This window comes from Nyctibius grandis, chromosome 8 (genome assembly GCF_013368605.1).
Source record: "Nyctibius grandis isolate bNycGra1 chromosome 8, bNycGra1.pri, whole genome shotgun sequence".
NCBI lineage: Eukaryota > Metazoa > Chordata > Aves > Nyctibiiformes > Nyctibiidae > Nyctibius > Nyctibius grandis.
In genome coordinates this window covers 22,887,279-22,909,478 of record NC_090665.1, presented here as the reverse complement: position 1 = coordinate 22,909,478, position 22,200 = coordinate 22,887,279, and the positions used below count along the sequence as shown (strand labels likewise).

The window sequence follows — 22,200 nt, the reverse complement described above, 5'->3', positions numbered from 1 at the left end:
AACCAAGAGAACTTGGCACATTATTCAATGATTACACATCTCCTCTGCGAAAGGGAGTTCCTGACACATAACCTATGGGAGTTATGCACTGAGTCACGGAGAAAGCAGGAGAGGGCAATCAATAAACGACTCAGAACCATGACCCCACCATAACTGTGAATCCTTTCCTTCTAGTTCATTACATCCTCATTCAGTAAAGGGAAAAAGCTGATCAGGTTTTTTTTTTTCCTTAAATTATCTCTTACCTAGTACTAGGAGCTGATGTACAGGCAACATCTCAGCTGATCCATAAGGTCACCATCTATTTGACAAATCTGCTTTCTGTCAAACTATTTTTTTTGCCATGGTCCCTGGCACTTAAAACAGCATTTTGATGACAATACAAAGGGTTTACTGACACAGCTCTGCTGGTAAATCCTACTAGTGCAGATACAGCTTATATTAGTAAAAAACACAACCCCTGACCATGATAACTGCAACTGTGCTAGGGCTTTACTGGTGTAAGTACCTCTATAAAGAGCGCTCTTTCCTTCACACTGCCAGCCAACATCGGTACCACCATAAATCAAGTGTCCAGTTTTCCCAAGCTAGCTGCGTGGAGTTATCTTTTGGTATGGAACTTTCATCCATCTTATCCGCAGATGAAAATCCCTGCTTCCTCCCGAGTACACTGTACCAAGGACAATGTGGCAGATGGGAAAACAGCACGGAGATTGACAAAATCAGAGGCTAGCCAGGAGAAATTTATCTTTTTTCCCCTAAATACTCAAGATCAAGAATTAGTTTCATGGGCATCACCTGAAACAGTGAAAAAATCAATACATATTATAGACTAGAACACATCTGTGATATTCAGATGTACATCTCATTGCTACCAAGACACCAGTGTGTTTGTAAGAAATGAACTTATGAGAAGTAGCTGGCTGAAATTTAGCTTGAACAAAACTGTCATGGATTCAGGAAAGAGAAAATGCATTGATAATATTATCTCCCTTTTCAACTAAATCTAGAACTCATTTCTGATTTGATGATCAAACTGTGTGCCATGATAATAAAAAACAAACAAGCAAACAAAACAAAACCTTGAAGGATCATTTACTCCATCCTCCCAAGAGGAGAACCAGCCACAGGAATACAGAAACTCCACATAAATAATTTCAAGATCACAATATACCTAAAGCAGCTGTAAAAAAAGTGTCCTTTACACAGTTCCCTCAAACCACCTCTGTTTCTCCTGACAGTTGACATGTTTGGTCTATATCTTCAAAGTTACTAATGGATTCGGTTTCTGATACATAAACCACATCGCACCTCAACTGCCAAGACAGGTGTGTTCCTTTGGGCAAGGCAGATCAGAGAGCACAGAAAGATCTATTTAAGGGCAGAGATGATGCATACCAGGGTTAGGAGAACTATCCATGGCACAAAACTTCAGGAGAGATGAAGTGAGAGCCAGAACTTTTAACATCATCCCATTGTACTTCCCTTTTGTAGCAAATATTTTGAGGCAGAGGGAGAGAAGTTTCAACTCAACCCTGAGCTCCACTTCATGCTATGAAATGCTCTGCAACAGAGGAAACGAGAAGGGGAAATGATCTAGATTGCCCCCCAAAATGTGTCCAAGCTCTCGCCATGCCAACCTAAGAATCCTTCCAATGGCTCACAAGATGCCAGTCCAAAGATCTAAGATACAGCAGGATACGTCAGTACACACACTCTGAAAAGCCAGATATTCCTGAAAAACCCACATGAAAGTCCTTTCCCCTCTTGATGCCACCTGAGAGTTCCAGTTACTAAAAGTTACTTGTACATTAAATGGCAATAGGATAGAAACAACGTGCTAGATGCCTGTGTTGATCCATCATACATACATGCATGCTACATTTCATCCCACTTTCCCTTCTAGGGACACTTGAGTTATCTTTCCAGCTAGACCCCATCATGGCAAGCAAACTGCTTCCGTCAGAGTAACAAATACAAGAAAATAACCTTGGGACAGGCAGGTAGGAGGTCCTCATAAAAAGTTTAACATTTAAATTTATTCCAGCGAAAACTCAGAGCAAAATACGTTGCAGTTCCTGCTTGCTAGAACTGAGACAAGTTGCCCAGACGTTTCAAAAAGCATTTTTGCATTAAAAAAGACGGGGGCGGAGGGAATACTACAGCAGAAAGATACCTTTCCAAAAGGACGACTTCCCAACCGATTTTACTTCAAAGCAGCTAGCAATAGCTGTTGTAGATGTGATTCTCCAAGGCAGAACAGTTCAGAGGTTCACAAAACCTAACTACAACCAGCACTGTTGATATTTTCTATACAGGAGTCAGCATCTCTCCTGCAACACACCTAGAGGTCCACAAACCAAAAACGTTTGAGAGCTACTACTCTAGAGACAGCGAGTAAAACACGAGGCTTGTAACAAGAAGCGACTAATATTAGGCCAGCTAACACAGTGGAAAAACTGAAGCATCTCTGAGGGACAGAGTTCCCTTATCTGATCTGCTAAGAGTTCGACTGGAAAAAGGAACTATCAAATTGTTTCACAATACTAAAATAAGAGCTCCCGACTTTCCTCTAATGCAATTACTGTGTAATGCTACCAAGTGAAACTTGACCACTACCAGAAGAAGTTATCATCTCCACAAGTTTACCCACAGAATGAGCACATATTATGTCTGCAACTACTGAAAAAATCATTCCAAAGGACAGTAGATCTTCCATAGGGCTGACAAGCAGCTCAGGTGGAAATGCTTGCATTTTAGCTGATACTTATACTCCTATATTGTGTATTATTAATTATTTCAGCTACATCAGTATCTTGTCAACACCTTCTCTTCCTTAGGTCTACATGGGGAAAGAAAAAAAACAGCCTTTAAAATTGTTTATTGGTGCACCAGCTTAACAGTAATTTTATTTAAATATGGGATTATAAAAATTATTTTCATAGAAGTTTACTTCATAGAAGTATAATGTCATTGCTTTCTACATCACCAAAAGGCTTCAATCAAACAAGAGCCCTTAAATCAAACAATCAAATACTCTAGAAATAAAAGTTTGCAGCTACCAAAATTCACAGCGCTGGTAAACTGAAGTTACTCAAAAAAACTGTTTACAAAAAACCCAAAACAAAACAAAATTCTTTTCTACACTAAAAGACTTATTCTAATTACAAAGGCAAGCCAAAAGAAGTCATAATTCTCCAAAACGTTTTCTATGCTATAGTTCCATTTTCAACAACAAAAGTAATCAACATATTAGGAAAATGCTAGACTTAAGGAGTGGGTACGGTTATGCTTTCAAGACTCTGGTTTAAAACTATAACCTAAGGTTTGACTGCAGTCAAAATGTACTATGGGTTATAAATTCTGTAAGATAATCTGTAATGGTATCTTTAAAACTTCTGAAAACAACAAAAATAAAATGCATGCAGTGACAATTTCAGAATCTGATCAACCCATGCATTAGATACAGAAGTAAATCAGAGGACTTCACAAAATTCAGGTATCTAAATAATTTTTTTTCACTAAGTCAAAGAAGATCTAAATAAACAATGTGAAAGACTCTATTGCTTTTCAAACTATCCATATTGCCCTTTTAGCTCCTAAAATATAGATTTTAATTTTCACATTCACAGTCATTTTAAAATTATAGTTTAGTTTGGTTATCTAATTTAGGGACCTAATGAAAGGCCAGATTTTCTCAGTTTTGACATAAATCTCGGAGGCATGAATCCACAACACTGGAAGCTACAGTACCATAATAAACAGAAGTGAAAAGTTGCAGGAACTTCCGCTGTACTTACTAAGACTTTTCAATGCTTGTAAGTAATTCTGAAAGTTAAAAAAAAAAAAACATTTAGAGAGGAAAGATTCTGTATTTGTGGCCAACAATCCTTCTCCTTGTTTGCTAAAGAGCTCAAGAACGGCTAATTCTGAAACACAGATTTGACATTTCTTCCTAGATTTGATACTGCTAAGTCCTCAACCTGCGTAATACACGAGAGGTGACTGCCAATGCCAGAGGGAGAGCAGGACTACCCTTCAGACTCCAACAACTCAGCTGTAGCTATGCTGAGACCTTATCCAGTGCAATTCCTAAGGGAAACAAAAAGCCTTGCATGGTTAGTCTCAAAGGAAAAAATGTAATCCATCTTCTGTTGGATGTACACTATAAATCCACGCTTCTATGGCTGGTAAAGTTTTTTATTTATACATGTGCACACACGCATATATACATGTAAGTTTTCAAACAAGAATGAAAGCTCACTGAACAGAGCTCATTTCTCTTTAAAACAGATAAAAACGTATGTATACAGCTAGGAAGGAATAACTACAATCATGAGTTAGAAAGCAGGAGGTTGGGGGCTATTTGTTTTTTCCAAGTTAAAGGAATGAAGAAAACTGACAGGCAATTCTTTCACAGAATTTAAAACTTCAATACATTCATAAGTTTGTCATCACGCATAAACACCCTGAAGTTTTTGTGACTTTTTTTGAAAATATTCCATAACCTTGAAATAAAAAGTCTCTCTTGGATCCAAGAACATTAATCCCCTCACCATAACACATGGTGTAACACCAGTCAGACTGCACAGCTGTGCCAGGACTCTGCCCAAAACGCTCTGTGAACGGATGCAGTTCCTAACAGAAAAACTGTTTACTCCAGCTCCACCCTATTACAGAGTGAGCAGAGTTTAAGTATTGCTCAATGTCAATCATAGATGTAAAACGGAACTATGTTAGTCAATACTGATGAGTCAATATACTGCTTTTCTTAGAGATTACAAATCTAAATAATCATGTCCAGAATGGCGCTTGTTTAGAAAAGTTAGAATATTTTCAAGCAGCTTCCTTTGTTGTCAATCATTATCCATGAAATCCATGGAAAAAGATTATTTCACCTGGTTGCTGGAGCAGCTCGGCGACCCGGTGCAATGAGGTGTCACCAGGCAGTGCACAGAGAGCTTGCAGCGCGGTGGGAAGCCCTTGGGGAGGCTGGAGTGTGAAGGTGCCGACTTTGCTGCCTGTCGACAAGGGGTCAAACGTGGCCCTGCAGGACAGAACTTGTGTTTGCTCTCAGACTGCATTTAACACAAGCTGCATTTCTCATGTTCAGGTAGCTAAGGCCCTCATGTCCAACACCCAGCATTTCAAGATTTAAGGTTTTCTAATGATCTTGATTATTTTAGTTTTCCTCACTTGTACTTTTGAAAGAGAAGCCTTCATTCACTCCACTGACAAACTATACCAGGCTACAAAAAAAATAATTTTCCACAGGAACTGTTCCTTATTTGACTTTGAAGTTGGAAAGCACGCAACAAGGCAGAGGACAGCAAAACCAGGTCCCTCAGTCAAGACTCTCAAGTACTACCCTGGACGGCAGAATTTTATCCTGAATCTTCCTTCCTCATTAGGCAACACACAACCCAAGTGTCTAACATGTGGTCACTATTTAAGTATCTGTCCCCTTTTGGGAGCCCAAAATGACATTCTAAGGCTAACAACTAATACCATGGTAGCAATTCAGGTGCCTAAATGACAAATACCACTGCAAATGCACTATAACAGCACAGATGGTCTCCAACTGCCCCTTCAGAAAATCATAAGCCTCTCACCTGCCTTGGGTAGATGCATTGGAGCACCTAAAGTAATACTAGATATCTATGTTTAGGCAACTGAATCTCACATCACAAATGGATGCCACTGGAAAAAAAAAAGCATTGGAAGTGTAAGCTCTCAAGTGCTCTACCAGACAACACACACAACATCACACATCAAACACAGGTGAAAAATCTCTGTGCTTAAGCATCATTACCTAAAAAAAAAAAGGGGGGGGAGAATCACCATGCTGCTGAAGAACACTGTGAAAAGTGCTCTCATTAGTATCTGTGAACCAATGAAAAACCCACAAGGACCTGAATCCTCCTGTCTTCAGAGAATGGAGTTTTATGCAATAAAGCAAAAGACCAAATACTACATTGTGACTAAACAAGTACATGCAAAGGATGCTCCTTCACTGACTGAACAAAAGATCCTGCTGAAAAAAAACCTGAAACCAATCACATAACCAAACTTTTTGTACCAAATCTGTATAAGCAAAGTGAGGTTCTGAGTATTTGTTAACTTTTGAGAGATTAACTTCGCTTTCTCAACATCCTTCTAATGCAGTACTGAGCATATACAGAGCCTTTCTCAAGAACCATGCCTCAACTCTTTCCCCTGCAAGGTACCTCTTCATATTCCCCTGTAAAGTTTCTCCATCACATGCAATCTCAGGTCAGAAGACACTTCGGACTTGAATAGCAAGTGTTACAGGTTAGAAGAACGATGCATTCATAAACTGTGTGGGAGAGACTTCTCGGTACTCACCTGTGTTACACTCTGTGCGTGTCTGTATCACTGAGGTCTCATTTAGGTAGAATAAAATCCCCTACATTTCCTTTTCTAAAATGTTACTTCTCTGTGAACAAACTTTTCTTTTGCTTTTTCTTTGTCTAGATACAATGTTCATTAAAGTCAAAATGTTATATGCTGGTTAATAGCCAAAGTAAAATACAATGACACAAGTAACTTTTGCCTCTTTCCTACCACTGCAGCAAAAACTCTTGAAACTGCTTACCCTGAGGAAGAGACCAGAGACTCCACTGCAGCAGGATGCTCTGAATGTTTGCTATCAACACACACATCTACCACACCATACAAGATGTTACTAATAATTCAATGTCTACAGTTTTTTTCAAGTGACCTCCTCAGCAAATGAGCTGGGAAGCTGGTTTTGCTCTGAATGAATACTTGAAAAAAAAAAAAAAAAGGTATCCATCCATGGTAAGCCTTCCCAGGGGGGCTCTTGGCTGGGCGAGTAAAGAGAAAAATCATAGCGAAAGCCGCAGAGTCGGCTTCTGCCTGGCAAAATCTGAAGCGGCACCAGACACGAGAGCTGGCTGGCAAGACGGAGGGGCCTTCCACAACTGTCTGATCAACCAGCTTTCTTCATGTTTCTATGCACTAGCATGTTTCACTTAAAAGCCCGTAAATAAAACAATAAAAACCTTTCAGAAAGGTATTTCTTCAGACGTCAGCTGTCTGCCTGGGCATCTCCAGCAGCCAGAAAAAGACTATGCATTCCACATTTCTGGGAACGCTCCTCAATTTTTTCATTATATGTTTTAACACAGATAACTTCAAAGGAGATAAGACATTTTGCACACACAAATGACTGAACATTAAGTACTGCTCTCGCAATCATGCATATTCAACTCCCTGAAAAGCTGATATATTAATTTAATTTATAGCCAAGTTCTATCTTAGCTATTTTTAAGTGTCATTTTTCAAATCTTGCAGGGTTTGCAGTTAAACATTTAGTTACATTCTTTTAGTAAGAAAAATTAATTTGTTATCAATACAACTTGATAAAAAATACACAACAGGGTAAGGATCAAAAGCAGCACACAGCAATTTTTCACTGATGCAGCCGTTTCGCTGTGAAACACTTGACAGTATACCTGAGTGCTTTAAAATAACTCCAAGTAGTAACGTAACTCCTAAATAACTTCATCCAAAGATGTTTCTGAACTTGGAAAAACATGTTACTGTAATACCACAGTTCTGTACTAATTATAACTTCTCAATTTTTGAACTGTCTTGCTATATTTAACTTTTTAGTGATGAATTCTGCAAGTGTTTCAAGGGCAGGGAAGAACTACAGAGCAAACGGATCTTCAGAAAGGAACTAGGTATTTTGTTAGAAGTAACAGATTTCCAATAAACAGAAATATTAGCTACAACATGCAGTAATTTCCCCCAAAATTTTATGCACTTGTGGATGGGCTTAAAATTTGCTTCCTTTTAGTGTATTTGAAATCCAGAGTCAGGAACTTTCTATGATGTCTTTTAACTACACAAAGTATTAGCAAGCATACTCAAAACAATGGAGTTAGAAAGCCACCTGCAGTTGTTTATTTAAATCCAAGCAATTTACTTTCTAAATTAATGTCTGGAAAAAAAAAAAAAGGCCATGAAGGCTGCTGAGGAACAACCACAGTTTCTCCTGTAAACACACAGTATTTTGGCTGCGTCCAGTTTGGATCAATCCTGAATTTGATCCTTTATAAAGAGTATTTAAATAGGGACAAATTAATGTGCCATTTTATCATAAAGTGGAATAACGAAAGCACATAAATCTGCTCAGGCTAAAGAAAGACCAAACTCACATGACACCAGTTTAAGCCTTAGGTACTCCTGAAGCATGCATTTAAAAGCCTAGCTCAAGTCTGTCAAAATAATTCAAGACAGCATCATCTTCTAATTTAACCTTTGTGTTTGCACTGGGGGGGTGGGGAAGGATGTCAGCATAAAGTTTCACCTTCTAACTGATGACATTCAGTTTCCTAATGGCTCACACCTCTGCATCTTGTGGTGCAAGAAGCGTAATACTGAGAGAAAACACGGGGCAAGAGAGAGCCCAGACAGAAGGGAATGAGAGCTGAACTGCCAAACAATTCAGAGTAATGAACACCCTAAATTAGACAATAAATTGGAGGAGTAGTAATTGAAAAGTTCTCCTGTTAGAACAGCACAAACTTGAGCACTAATAGCAAAACGGATTTTTCATTTTGCTTAAGGTTTATCTACAGCTACAAAAACAAAGTGAACACTATGACTTAGGATCACTGAACAACTGGAAAGGTTTTTGTCCAATGTGGTTAATATCTGGCTTCAACTTGCAGCTAAGAAGAAGTGGTAAAAGCGCATGTAGCCCACTGTTTCCTTATCAGAAATTGCTAAATTTGCAAGATTTCAACTGTTCCGATGTAGATAATACAGTATTAGAAACTCAACTCATATTTTTGCTTTGCACATTACTCCCATAAATAGCCGCAGGCTGTTGCGGTACTATTAATTTTGAAGGAGCAGATGAGTTAAATCTTATTTTTGATAGAAAGCTGCAAGATGCCTCCAGTTAGACAAAGGTAATCATACTTTAATAGCTGCTTTTGTAACTAAACCATATTGTAAAGAGTCAAAAGTACAGAAAAGCAGGGCCAGAAGGGAATTCGGAAGGTCATCTAGGCTCCTTCCTGTCCCCTGCTCCAAACCAGCTCCAACGGTTAGTGCGCCATTCCAAAACTCTACATGCAGTACACAAAAAAAAAAAAGACATCATTTAAGGAAGTGTCTAAAGCACGTTACAAAGGTTATCAAAGCTTTCAGAAAGATTTTTACACAAAAATCAAGGCTGCAAACACCTCATTAAAAAAATTTTCGAAAACTCAATACCGAATTGATTCAGAAATGGGGACACTGGTTGGTAATTCTAATATTCACAAAAATGCCATAAAAAACCTAGAAACTGCAGCATGTGCAGCACGACAGTAAGGTCTCATTCCACTACCATCCATTAATTAATAAGAGACTAACGCATTAGCTTCCACGATAGAATACAAAATAGATACCGGTCCCTCCTGAATAAATGTTTCATAAAAGCAACCAAGGAATTCCAAGAGGTGGAGTTTTCTTAACATTATCACACCCCACTGGGAATACACATTTGTCTGCGCTTGATAATACCCAAAGAGCATAATTATCTCTCAAAGACATACTGTCACAAAGTATTACTTAACTGGTACTTTTATTTAGAATTTGTATTTTTAAAGATATACATATTTATACAAATAAAGGAGACTGTTTTATAATTCTCCATCCCTAATGATGCACTAAATACCTACAGAACACATTAAAGTGTCAGAACCCTGAGTCAACATAAATAAGAGAATGCAATTAACCTGAAAAAAACCCAATGCTATCAGTATTTAGAAATATTCAGCAGCATGTTAGTCCATACCTACACACTTACGCTACAAGACCTTTATTCTCCTTGCTCCCAATGTCAGAAGACAATCTCCTCTTGCACTAAGGTACTTTTTCTGTCCGACCGAGGAAAGTCCCCAACGACACATATATCACACTACCATCAAGAATACAGTTTAAACACAAGTAAATTTAAGCCAAGCGTATACTAGCTGGCTGACTCAATAGTTTTTCACGTCACAAGACAACCATGAAGCTAATTGTAAAATCCAATATTCTTACAACAGCGAGTCCATGACAGACAGAATCCTACCAAGACACAGTGCCATGGGGCACCATGCCACTCTTACAGATCAGATAAACTGCCAATTCATACATGAGAACTGAAAAAACAAACCCAATTGAGTTATTTCTGACCCCGAAACAGGTACCATGCTTATTCTAATTCACAGATTATTTCTTGGCCTTTTTTTCCTCTGCAGTTGAATGCATGTGCCACATCAACAGGTATTAGGTAATAGGTATTAACTAAAGGTACACGGTGTTTTAAATGGTAAAAATCTATTATTTAAAAGCTTACATGCCAAGGCGCAAGCTCAGGATGTTAAATTTCCTCTGACTGTATATGATTTCATGAGCTCGTTGCATTAAAAAGGAAGACGCATTTCCTGATTGAGAACTATGTGGCTGAAAGGAAAACACAAGGCCTTGAATTAGAGCTTCTGACAGGTAAGTCTAAAAAACTACACAGGTAAAAAACTTTACAATATTCTGATGCTAATCAAACTTCATTTCTGATCTGCGTTTAAACTGTTCTTCCAAGCATTGTTACTTGCCTCACTGAAACGAAATAGCCTAGGTCATGTAATTTAATCTTTGACTCATCATGCAAATTAAATCACACCATTCTCACAAAACAGCATACAGATTTTAAATAAACCCTATGCACTTACATGATCACTCACCAAAAATTAAGTTTTCTTAAAAAAAAAAAAAGGAAACTAAAACTCCCAAAATACTGGATACATCCTAATTTGAATACTAGTAGTATTTCACAGATTTACATGAAAAAATAGTGAAAAAACTTTTTTTCTTTTACAGAACAGAGAGATCACGCTGTGTTAGCTTTCTATGGGGTAGCACAAAAAAAAATAGGATCTGAACAGCCCTCACGTAGTTATTTCTGCACAGAGGCCTATTAGGACTACGAACATGAATAACAATTGTAGGAAGAGGCCTCAGACCTGGACACCGAGAGCACTGCGTTAAGTTAGTGCCGGCTCCGCGGCTCCAATTAATTCACGTAATGAAGGCCATAATGAAGCAGAGATGGTAACTGAGCGCTCTCCTGACCAACAGGCTAACCCAGGTGACCACTGCCCACCCGCACTTCCCCGCCGCCCGGCTGGGACAGAGCGCTCCCTCCGCGGCCCATCCCGAGCCGTGCCGTGCCGGGCAGCAGCCGCTGCCTCCCGCCCCGGGAGCGGCTCCGCTGCTGCGGGCTGAGGTCAACCCTGCGCAGTTTTGCATATTAACTCGTTACCCGGCTACGGCACTTGAGGAACTTGGGGATAAAAGGCGCTGCCGCACCAGCCGAGCACAGACACTGCTCCGTGCCCTTCCCTTCAGGCCGCGCCCGGCTTTTACACACACAGCCCCCCGGTGAAGGCAGCACCGGCCGGGAACTGCCCCCTCCCGGGCCACCAGCGAGCCCCGGCCAGGCACCGCCGCCTCCCAGACCAATCTGGACGGCAGGACTCGGCCGGTCCCTCCCAGCAGCGGCCGCCGCCGAGCGGGGCGACGCGGCCGGAAAGCGGCGGGCACCGGCCGGGCCAGGCCGCGCTCCCCGACGGCCTCCGCGGCCCGCAGGGCACGGCCCGGCACGGCCCTGCCCCGAGCGGCCGCCCCGCACGCACCGGCCGCGCCGGCGCCGCCTCCCGGCCCGACCCGGCCCCACGCCGAGGGCAGAGGCGGACAATGCGCGTCGGGCCCGGCGGCCTTCACCCCCCTCACCTCGCGCAGCACCCACCGCGCCGGGCCCGGGCCCGACCCGCCGCCGGCCTCCCCCACCCCAGCCCCGCCGCGCCGCCTCGGTACCTTGGTGCGGAGCGTGGCCTGGCGCCTCCTCGGCGGCGTGTCCGGCGGGGCCTGCCCCTGGCGGCCCGACCGCCCCGGCTCCGGCGGCTGGCGGCGCGGCTCCAGCGGCTGCAGGCAGAGGCGCGGCGCGGCCCCGGCTCGCCAGGCCCCCTCCCCCCCCCCGCCCCGTCGCAACGGCCCTTCCCTCGCCCGGCGGCGGAGCGCGGCGGCGGCGGCAGCGGGCGGCGCAGCGCGGCGACGCTTCCGCCCGCTGCCGCACGCCACCGCCCCCTGCCGGCGCGGAGGGCCGAGGGCGGCGCCCACGCGGGACCCACGCAGTGGCTGCGGGGGGCGCGCGGAAGCCCCACGAAGCCCCGTGTCCGCCCCGCGGGTGGGTGCGCTGGGGCCGCGCCTTCTGCCCGGGGAGCGGGGAGCCGGAGGCAGGCGGCCCTGCGGCATCGCCCCCCCGGGCTGGGCTGCGGGGGCCCAATGCCCACCCCAGTGTCTGGGTGTTACTAATATCGAACGCTTTTGTTAGTTATTATTATTTAAATGTTATTATTTGTTATTCTTTTTATTCTTTATTATTATGATTTTGTCATTTATTATTTTTTTAATTATTTAAGTATTATTATTTAAGTAGTATCTAGTATTACTGGGGTTTTTTAGTTATTATTATCCCCCACCCCGTGCCCTAACCCCCTGCAGACCCTTTGCACTCTCTGCACTCTCAGAAAACTCTTTTTTTTTTTTCCCCCCATGCTGCGAACCTCAGGGCTCGGATGTGGGGCTGTGACGCAGCAGCATGCCTTGGACTCGGACTTCAGCCGGCCCCGCACGTCAGGTTGTCAGTGAATTATAGTCCGAAGGTTTTCTGCTGGTTCCCGTTGTGGCGTGGAAGGGCTTCGGGCTGTTTCTGTGTCCCTGGCAGGCAATGTTCATATATTATTCTCACCGTGACAAATGCAGATTAGCCTGAGTTGAGAAAAGCTCTCATGTCTCCCAGCACAGATCAAGTTGATAGTGTCCATTAGTGCAGTATAATACACAACGTGATTTTAAAGCGGAAAAATATATATTTTATGGAACAAGTCATGAATTTCTTACAAGCCGTGAGGTGAACCCTTGCCCCGGCGGGTCTGATGCATTACAGCCATGCAGCAGTGTGGGACCAGCCTGGTTTCCCCACACGTCCTTAAGCTCCTCGTGCTCTGCTGCACTGCACAGCTTCAGCTGACAGCTTCTGTCTTCAGCTTCTTTTGAATTACATGTCTCCACATCCCTCTCCTGCACTTCCCCGTCACATCACTGGGCAGGGTTTGGGTCGGGCTTCTCGATGCTGTAATTTTTTCCTGCAGCAGCATGTTGCTGCTCTGAGCTTCACGTGTCACGGTGGCCCTGTCTGCCGTACAAAAATCAAGCGGCGTTGGGGGGCCGAGCTGTCTGCTGCGGCCCCAGGGGCTCCCACTGGGACACCGCGCTGGAGACGGCAGCTCTTGCTGGGTGCCTTGGGCAGCGGGGCACAGCAGGGCTGAAGCTGCTCTCACCTAGTCTGCTCACAGCTGAGCAAGCTTGTATTATAGAGAGTGAGAATTTACCCTAGCCACAGTGAGGTGACTGGGCAGGTGAAAAGCAAAAGCAATTTCTGTAGTGACACCTGAATTAGTTGATGGGGTTTGCACAGGGTGCTGGACCTGCACACTCCCCTGGGGACTGCAGAGTCTCCTCTCTTCCCCCATGCCTGGCAGGCACTCCCTTCCCTCGAGCTGGAAGTTCACCAAGTAAAAAAACCCCACCAAACTCAAACATAAGCAAAAATAGTCTTCATATGCAGACAACAAATACCATCCCCAGATGTCCAAGCAAACACAGAGGTCCGGCGGTCCTTGTGGGTTGCATTTTCTGATATACATCCCACATACTCTGCTCTAGCTGTGTCTCTTAGCAGCCTTGCAGCAACCCCCAGTATTTCACAGTCCAACTTCTCACCCCTGTGAGATGGATTTTCATTCCGGGACCCTTTGCACGTCATCCGCCTGCAGCATCCCGATGGCTTCTGTGCTCAGAGTCCCCTTGTTCTCCTCCAGTTCCCACCATGATGGCTCCCTGGCCTTGGCTGTGACATCTTGCGGGAAACAACTCCCAAGAGCAGAACAAAAGAGATTCCTGGTACCATCTCTGATGTGAAAAGATCTCCTAGAACACATGAAAGGCTTGGCCAACAGGTCTTCTTGAATCAGCCTGCTTAGTCAGCTGTGTGCTACAGCTTGGACGCAGAAAAATGTTTCTGACCACACTTGCAGCCATCCCTGCATCTGACAGCATGGAAGCGCAGAGGAATTTGCACTAGGCAGCGTGGCTGGGCAGCTGCAGCAGCTCTGGTTTGGTGGGGATGCTTCCCTGGACCGGCACCACAGGCTCTGGGTGCAGCTTGGCAAAGTGCCGGTGCTACTGGGGCTAACCCAGCCAGCCCTGCCGTACTCAGCAGCTCACGGGACGGGACGTGGGCGTATAAGCAAGTGTGTGTGTATAGATAGATAGATAGATAGATATAAAAAGATATTTAAAAATATATAAGAGCCAGTGTGTATATATATTTTTTATATATATATATATTTATATATACTTGCTTATATCCCCCAAATACATACTTGCTGTTATATAAAGATAAAAGAGATGAAGCAGCTCTGGACCCAGAGCAGGCAGGGGGGCACTCTGCCTGCATGAGGTGACAGGACCCTGGAGAACGGCTTGCCAAGCTTGCCTGGGCCCACAGTGTGCAGTCAGTGAAACGCTGGCAGTTTGTATATCCCGCTTGTGAGCTGGGAATCATTGTTTTCAAAGCCAACATGGAAAGGGCGTGTATGTCTGAGTTCCGATTGTTAACCTGTAATTATGCTAAAAACATTCAAGTTTAAACAGATAATATTCAGGGTACTGACTAGAGAGAAGGAGGAATTAAAGGCAAGCGCTGGTACAGGGATTTGACACCAGCTCCTGGAAAATGGACACCACTGCTTTACAAATGGCTATTGGAAAAAAGATCATGCAAGTAATGGGCTCAGTGCGGTTACCATCCCATGCAGTGTACTGCAGGGAAATCCCTGAGCAGAGGGAGCATCCTTTTTCTCAGCTCTTAGAAGCAGGAATTAAATTCAACATGTGAGAGAGCTCTTAGCACACTAGCCATTCACTGATTCACAGCCACCACTGAGACATCCGTTGTGAATTAATTAATCCATGCAAATTAGGAAGTGAATAAACATTAAAAAAATCCAAGTTACTTCACTGGAAAAAAAAAAAGGTAGTTAGAAAGGCAAGTACTCAGGTGCTTTGCTCCGGAGGGACAGACAGCTGGATGGGATCCTAGGGGGTTTCGCTGCGGGTTTGAGGCTCAGGGAGCCCCGCAGCTCAGCTTGAGCTCCTCTGATCACCATCCTACACTGACAAACAGCGAAAGCAGGGAAAAATGATACATCATCCTGTGGAATTAATCCTCCTTTGAGCAGCTCTGTTTTGCTCACCTGTTTTCTTCCTTTGACCATACCTTAGGCAGAGCCACCGTGCCCCACGCGGCATGCCAGGTCCTGCATGGTGACAGCTGGCTGACCAGGGCCAGCGTTCCCGGCTCTCCTTGGGGCCAGGAGCCAGTGGAGGCAGGGAGCTGCCCAGAGCACTGAGGGCTCCTGCGGTTCAGCCAAAAACCAGGCTGGGCCAATGCATCCCCGCAAGAGCATCACGCCCGCAGGGTGTCATTCGCACCGAGCTGGCTTTCTTCAGAGAGCAGCAACACAACTGGCTCTCAAATACGATTTTAAAGTAGGTCCCCAGCAGCCCCGAGGGTCTCTGTCCCACCAGATCCCCAGGGATCGAGGCTTATTTCTTAATCCATCTGCTGCACCCTCCTCTTCCTCAGTACTTGACACAGAGGAAGTAACTCATTGCCTGGTTTATCTTCTCCAGGGCTGTAATGCAGTAGGACACACATGCCCTTTCCCTTTGGAAGGTGTTTCCTCCTCTCCCCCACCACCCTGCTGCAGGGGCAGGTCCCGAGCGCCCCTCGTCACGTCCCGCAAGGCGTCCCCCCAGGTCTTGCAGCTTGCCGTGTGCTTTTGGATGTCACTGCCCATAGCCCAATGGGGACAATCCTGAGCAAGGCAAATGTCACTCCTACAAAAAGCCCCACGCCGAGTTTTACTGGCAGCGGTGCACATGAGTGCTCCCCAGCACAAGCCCCATTTGCACAGAGCCCAAACCATCGTAGGAAAGTGGGGCAGGAGCACAGAGGCAGAAATAACTGCCCGTACCTCGGGCACGTCACCGCCTCACCATGCGATGGGATGAAGGTGTTCCTCTGCCACCTACATGGCCATCTCAATAGGCACCACACAGACCACCTGAAAAAAGTAAACTGGGTCTTCTTGCCAGCTGCCCTGACAAATATACAAAGAGGAAAGGGCATAACCAACATCCAGGTTATGTTTTAATTGGGCATGGGCATGCATTGGTGTGATTCACAGACCAGAGCCCGGGTTCCTGGTCCCTGACAAAGCGTTTCAGGTAAAAGGCTTTGGGGAGGAAATATTAGGAGTAGGGATGACTGCAGTTCTGCTGAATATCTTCTACTTTATATTTGGAAGAACAAGAACTCTGAGTCTGTCTGTGGACTTTGGACCGAGCTGAAGTGGCTGCATTTAATCACCCAGGTTTCACAAGTGCCTGTGACTGGTCCTGAAACTGCGTTTCACCCGTTACTGGCTGGGGAGGTTCACTGCAGACTCTCAAAGGAACACCTCTGGGTGAGCATTTTGTTACCTTCCAGTTCATTCCATTAATCCAGAATGAACAGACTCACACTCCCCAAAACCTATTTACAGTAGAAAGCACAAATAAATGTAATTGTCATCTGTATCAGTCTTTTTTTTTTTTTTCCCCTCACAGGGATGCTATGACTTATCCTCATTCCAAGGTGCCATTTCAGAATTAAAACACATTTTAAAAATATTATTGCAAATCACAAGAACTAAGGGTAGCATGTAAAGATGGTCAGAAAAGAAAAACAATTGCCAGAAGAATCATAGGAAAAAAATCTGTTGCAAATTCCTTTCCTGGACAGCAAGAAGAGCAGTATGTCATTCTGCAGAACCGTGTCTTTTTAATAAACTTTTTATTACTGTGGAAAAATTGAAAGTTATCTATAAAGTGCAACATCCATTCCAGTGAGAATCTACTACTAAAGCCAAAACCAGATTTCCATCAGCATGGTAAACATGAAAGGAAATAACAGAAGTCGCCCTGGAAAACAGCACTGTGGAAGAATATTGTCTCCATTTAGCCCACACCCAGGGCTAAACAATAACCAGTTGCTCTATCACCCAGGACCCCTCCCCATCTGAGAAATGGAATTGGGAAAAGGAGGGAGACTCGTGGGTTGGAATTTGAACAGATTTAATAAAATAAGAAAACCAATATCAATACTAATACAAGAGACACAGAGTTATACTCAGCCCCTAGAGTAGTGGCAAGTTCCTCCAGGGATCACAACTATTGAGAAGAGAGAAGAAGGAGAAAGAGAGAGGGAAGAGGAAAGCAGAGCAAAGAGCCTGCCCATCCCCATCCAGCTTTCCCATTTATAGTGAACCTGATGTTAATGTTACAGAACACACCTGTGGGCCAGCCTGGGGCAGCTGCCCTGGCTTTCACTGCTAATGGCCTTGATCACCATACCATGGCTGGCCACAAACTAAACCGAAATGTAACAGAAAAAGTGATTCTATAAATTTTATCCCCATGAAACCAGAACAAAATATATTTCCCGAGTTAAAAAAAAAAAAAAAAAAAGAAATAAAACCAAATACATCCTTAATTCAATAGAACTGGAAGCAATACATCTACGAAATCTCAATCACACAGGAAAGACATGAGGCTGTGAACACTGGTGAAACCATTAAAAAGGCAATTCCCTCTATGGGCAGGAGCCTTTGGTTTTCATCCTTTTAACACCTGTACTGTACGCAATGGCAGAAGACAGCCGAGGTCCAGGAACCCGCGCAGGTGCCCCCCAGGCTGGCAGCCCACGCGGGTGCTCTCCGTGGGCGACGTTCTGCTCCGCTGGTCACCCAATGCGCCTGAACGACCATCATGCCCTGTGAGCCGGCCTCACTCCACGTGTCCATGCCAGGGCTAAGCTGTCCGACGTAAAAATTGCACAAGAGCTTGGAGAGAAGGGGCGAGGCTGAGCTACCGCAGAGGGTAATTGCAGGGAACTTTCTCTACCGACCTGAATCTACCACCAAACTTTCCTGAAGAAAGATTTACCAAGAAATTGGTAATTTTTCTGCTTTTCTTCTACTATTTCTCAGCACTTTTATTCTACCGCTTTTACCGAATCAATTCTGAAATAGAAAATTATTGAAGGAGAAAGGTTTTTCCTGGTTATGCCAGTGGGTTAAGTTGAAAGCCAGGGAAGAGGAACTGGAAGCCAACTGCTTCTCCACTGGGAAGCTGGCTTCTTTTGGTGACTCTTCTTCAAGTTCAGAACTACCAAAATGACTGGTGTTTTTTTTTTCCAGATGCTTTCCTTGTTCTTTTACATTTTGAAGAAATTATGAAACAAATTTACTAACTCAGTTCATATTTAAGGAGTGCCTGCTAAGCTGTGGAGCCCACACCCTCTTGATAATGCTGCTATGCACTTTCTTAGCACTTTACCCCTTCAAAGGGCTTTGCAGAAACTAATTAATTACCTCATACAGCAGAAAATCGCTGCAGTGAACGGCATGGGCTCAGTGCTGCACTTCAGCTGCCTTCAGTCTCAGCTGCTGTGAGGCTGACTTAACACAGGAGCCATTGCCATGTCACTGGACACTTAAATCTATGTCGAGCTCTTAGCAGTCGGGAAGAAAACTCATCCACACGAAGCAGATAAGCAGGCACTTCTTTATTGCAGCGCTGGGGACATGAAGGATAGCTCCTCCATACGTGTCCAACCAAACATTAAAACCCATCAGTTTTTATACACTTTTTCTGTCGAGTCATTATTGCATAAGTTCATTTGCATAGTATGCTCATTCTTAAATTTAACCTTTACAACGATTGGTTACGCTTATCAGTATTCTTATTCTAAAACAATCATTGGTTAATTCTACCCTATTGACTGGAAACTATCCCTGATATTCAAATCAGGATGGGAAGGGTCAGGGTTTTCCAAGGGGCATAACTGGCGTCCATGATGGTCTCCTTAGTCTCTTAAACAAAACATAGAAACTCCAGTACTTCCCTGGTGAGGTTTCTCTGGTTACCTATTTCAAACCAACAGTTATTTATTTCAAACTTAACAGTGTCTATGGTTACCAGTGTGCCTATAGTTACCTACTTTAAATCTGATTCTTTTATATGATCAAATTTTGATTATTTTATCAGAGTATTTGCAACAGAGCCACTCCAGCAAATGCGTGCAGGGATCTTCCCTGAGCCTCTGCAAAGCTTTTCTGTGCCTCTCCTCCTCCTCCTCCTCCTCTTCCTGATGGGTCCCTGGCTCCCAAGGAGGAGGGCACTCCAGAGCTCTGCCTGCCCCACCTTCAAAGTCAGGCACTGGTTTGGGGAAGGGCTGAGCCCCTTTCCACCAGCTCAGTGGGATTCACCTTCGAAAGTGAGTTCATTTACATTCTACAGCAAAATCTGTATCTTCTGACAATCTTCCATGTGCCGGTGTGTGAGTGAGTCGCTGTCTGCACGTGTGTACACGTACGCACCAGGAACGGGGAGACAGGAGGAAACATCACCTTTGAAACAACAAAACACCCAGCCGATCACACAGGTTTCTTCTGGAAAACTCCTTGGGGAGCTCACGTGTGTTGTGGCCTCTCGCTTTTTGGCAGAGCAAACCCAGGGCACAGCTCCTAATGTTAAAAATAGATAAGAAAGAAAAAAAGGGTTGTGATAGTGGGGGTTTTGTTATTATTTTCACATGGCTCATTATGGAGAAGCTGAAACAAGTGCAAGCTCTGCTTTTCCCCTTCACAGACCGGCCCGTGGAGCATCACCCACATTCTGACGGCTCCTGGCTGCTCTTCACCCCATCGGGGCTCTGGTTTTCCTTCCACTGAGCGACTGTGCCCCAAGAGCTAGCAGGACTTCCTACACCCCTTTGGTTCCTCCAGAGGAATAAGAAATCCTCATCCCTATAAAAAAGGACAGCCTCCTAGATATATTTGAAGAGGGAAAAAAAATAAAGAAATTAAAGAGAAGAGAGATGGTTAAAACCAGACAGTATTTATAAAACAAAAAGCAGTATAAAACTTTTTGCTTTAATTGGTAAAAGATTTAGATATAAAAATACAGATACAAAAAAATTATCTTAGAGCAGGATGTGATTTTATGTGCAATCCAGGATGGACTTGGCTCACAAAGACCAGAGACCCAGCAGCTAACGCCCTCCCATCCTAAACCCTCATGCCTTCTGCTGTCCCAGCAGCAGCTGGGCTGTGCCGAGACTGAACCGTCAAGTGCAAAACACCCCCGTGAGTGATTCCCCACTTCCTCGGGTGCTGCAGTCCCAGCCCCGCAGCACCAGAAACAAGCAGCATGTAGGAAATACTGCTGCTAAGCCTGGTGCCCTCCCAGCCATCCTGCTGCCCCCCTGCCCACAGCCCAGGACAAGGTGCTGGCAGGAGGGCTGCAAGTCCCTCTCCCTGCAGAGCATTAATGATGACCGGTCTTGTGTCCTCGTTTGTGCTGACAAGGGACATTGTGTCAGGGGTTCAGGATGTGGTGTCAATACACGTATACACACATACTATAAAAAGAAATCTGCTATTGGCATGGGGCCAAGCCAGGACGAAACCCGCATTTACTCATAGCAGAGATATTTGTCTCACAACGGTGAAACTTAACCTAGATCCTCCTTGCGGCCTCGGGAACCAAGAAGCTAAGAAGAAACAGTCTGTGCGGAATGTGCAGGGGCTGGGGTACGGGGCGCGCAGGGGCTGGGGGGAGCACTGCTAACCTGCCAGACAGGAGACAGCTTGAGCAACAGCAGGAGTATCAGCTGATCCTTAACACAAAGGCTGGAGCAGGGTGTGTGAAAGCAAAGCTGAGAATTACTCAGCTGGTACCAGCCTTGTAATTATTTCCTATCCCAGGAGTCCACTCCACCAAGATGTAAGAGCCAGCTGTACCGAGGAAGCCAAGTTGGGGGTAGTGAGGTTTGGTGCACTCAGTAAAGGAGCTGGATTGAGAGATGTCAAGAGCATTTCCAGAAGATATCCAATGCCACTTGTGGAGCTGGACTTCGCCTGTGATGAAAATACTGCAGGTAGCACTGTCCAATGCTATATATGCCCTCTCTCTCTCTGTCCACCTGTAAATGTCTCTGGAGCAGGTGAACCTCCAACTGTGCTCCTAATCCTGTCGACACCATGGTGAATTGCATAGGACATTGCCTTGACAGGCCTCCACTTGACCATAGACATCAACACTCATCTCCAGATCCTCTCTGCCTCTTCACCACTTGCCACACAGCTCTCGCCCAGCCACAAACCCCATCACCTCCCAGCCCTCTGCCAAAACCCATGACCTGGGACAGGCAGTGTCACCCCAGCCCCAAGGATTTAATCGATACAGCCTTCCAATGCTGAGGGTCTCTGGAGCAGCCTTCCCCAGCACAGCTGCAGCTCCCCTTGCTGTAAGCTCTGACGGTGCCTTCGGTCCCGTGTCCCGTCATGGATGGTGTCTGCTGCATTGGGACTGTGCTCCCAGGAGACTCTCCTTGTAATACCAAATGACCACAAATGCTCTTCTCCACGCCCCAAGCACAAATAAATCATCCTTTGCTTTTCTGCCCTAGGTTATTTCCAGCACTATCCTGTCCTGGCCGGGCTGCGGACCCTGCTGCACTGGCCTGAGATGGGACACCGTGGTTACAACATCCCGAACCGAGGCCAGTCTGGAGTCGTAGCCCTGGTCCCCTCCAGGGCAACCCAGCCGTGAGCCATCTCAGAGCGGCTGCGGTTGGCGTGCCTGCACGCCGGGAGCCAGCCTGCCTGCCCAGGCACCGCCGACACCCTGCGGGGCCAGGCACCGCGCCGGCACGTCCTGCTGCTCCTCACATGCCTCTCTTGCCGTAACATGGTGGGAGCAAACCACCCCTGGGCAACACAGGGCGTTGGGACAGGCTGCTTGGGATTTACAGCTGTCAGGAAAGGTCCAGATTTAAACCCTTTAAAGGAGAGCTTTACCCTTCATTTTTAAACCTCAACCTTGAACCAGAACTGACTTTCTGAAAAGCCCAGACACAAACCTCTTCATTCATGACTAAAG

General features: G+C 45.0%; 1 protein-coding gene across 1 annotated transcript in view; it reads right to left on the bottom strand.

The window, feature by feature from the left end:
- CAB39 (calcium binding protein 39) overlaps positions 1 to 12,009 on the bottom strand; it is a 43,840-nt gene extending 31,831 nt beyond the window's left edge. Inside the window, exon 1 of the mRNA XM_068406953.1 lies at positions 11,902 to 12,009. The gene's annotated coding sequence lies outside the window, so the exon portion shown is untranslated. The remainder of the gene's footprint in view (positions 1 to 11,901) is intronic.
- Between the last annotated feature and the right edge of the window lie 10,191 nt (positions 12,010 to 22,200).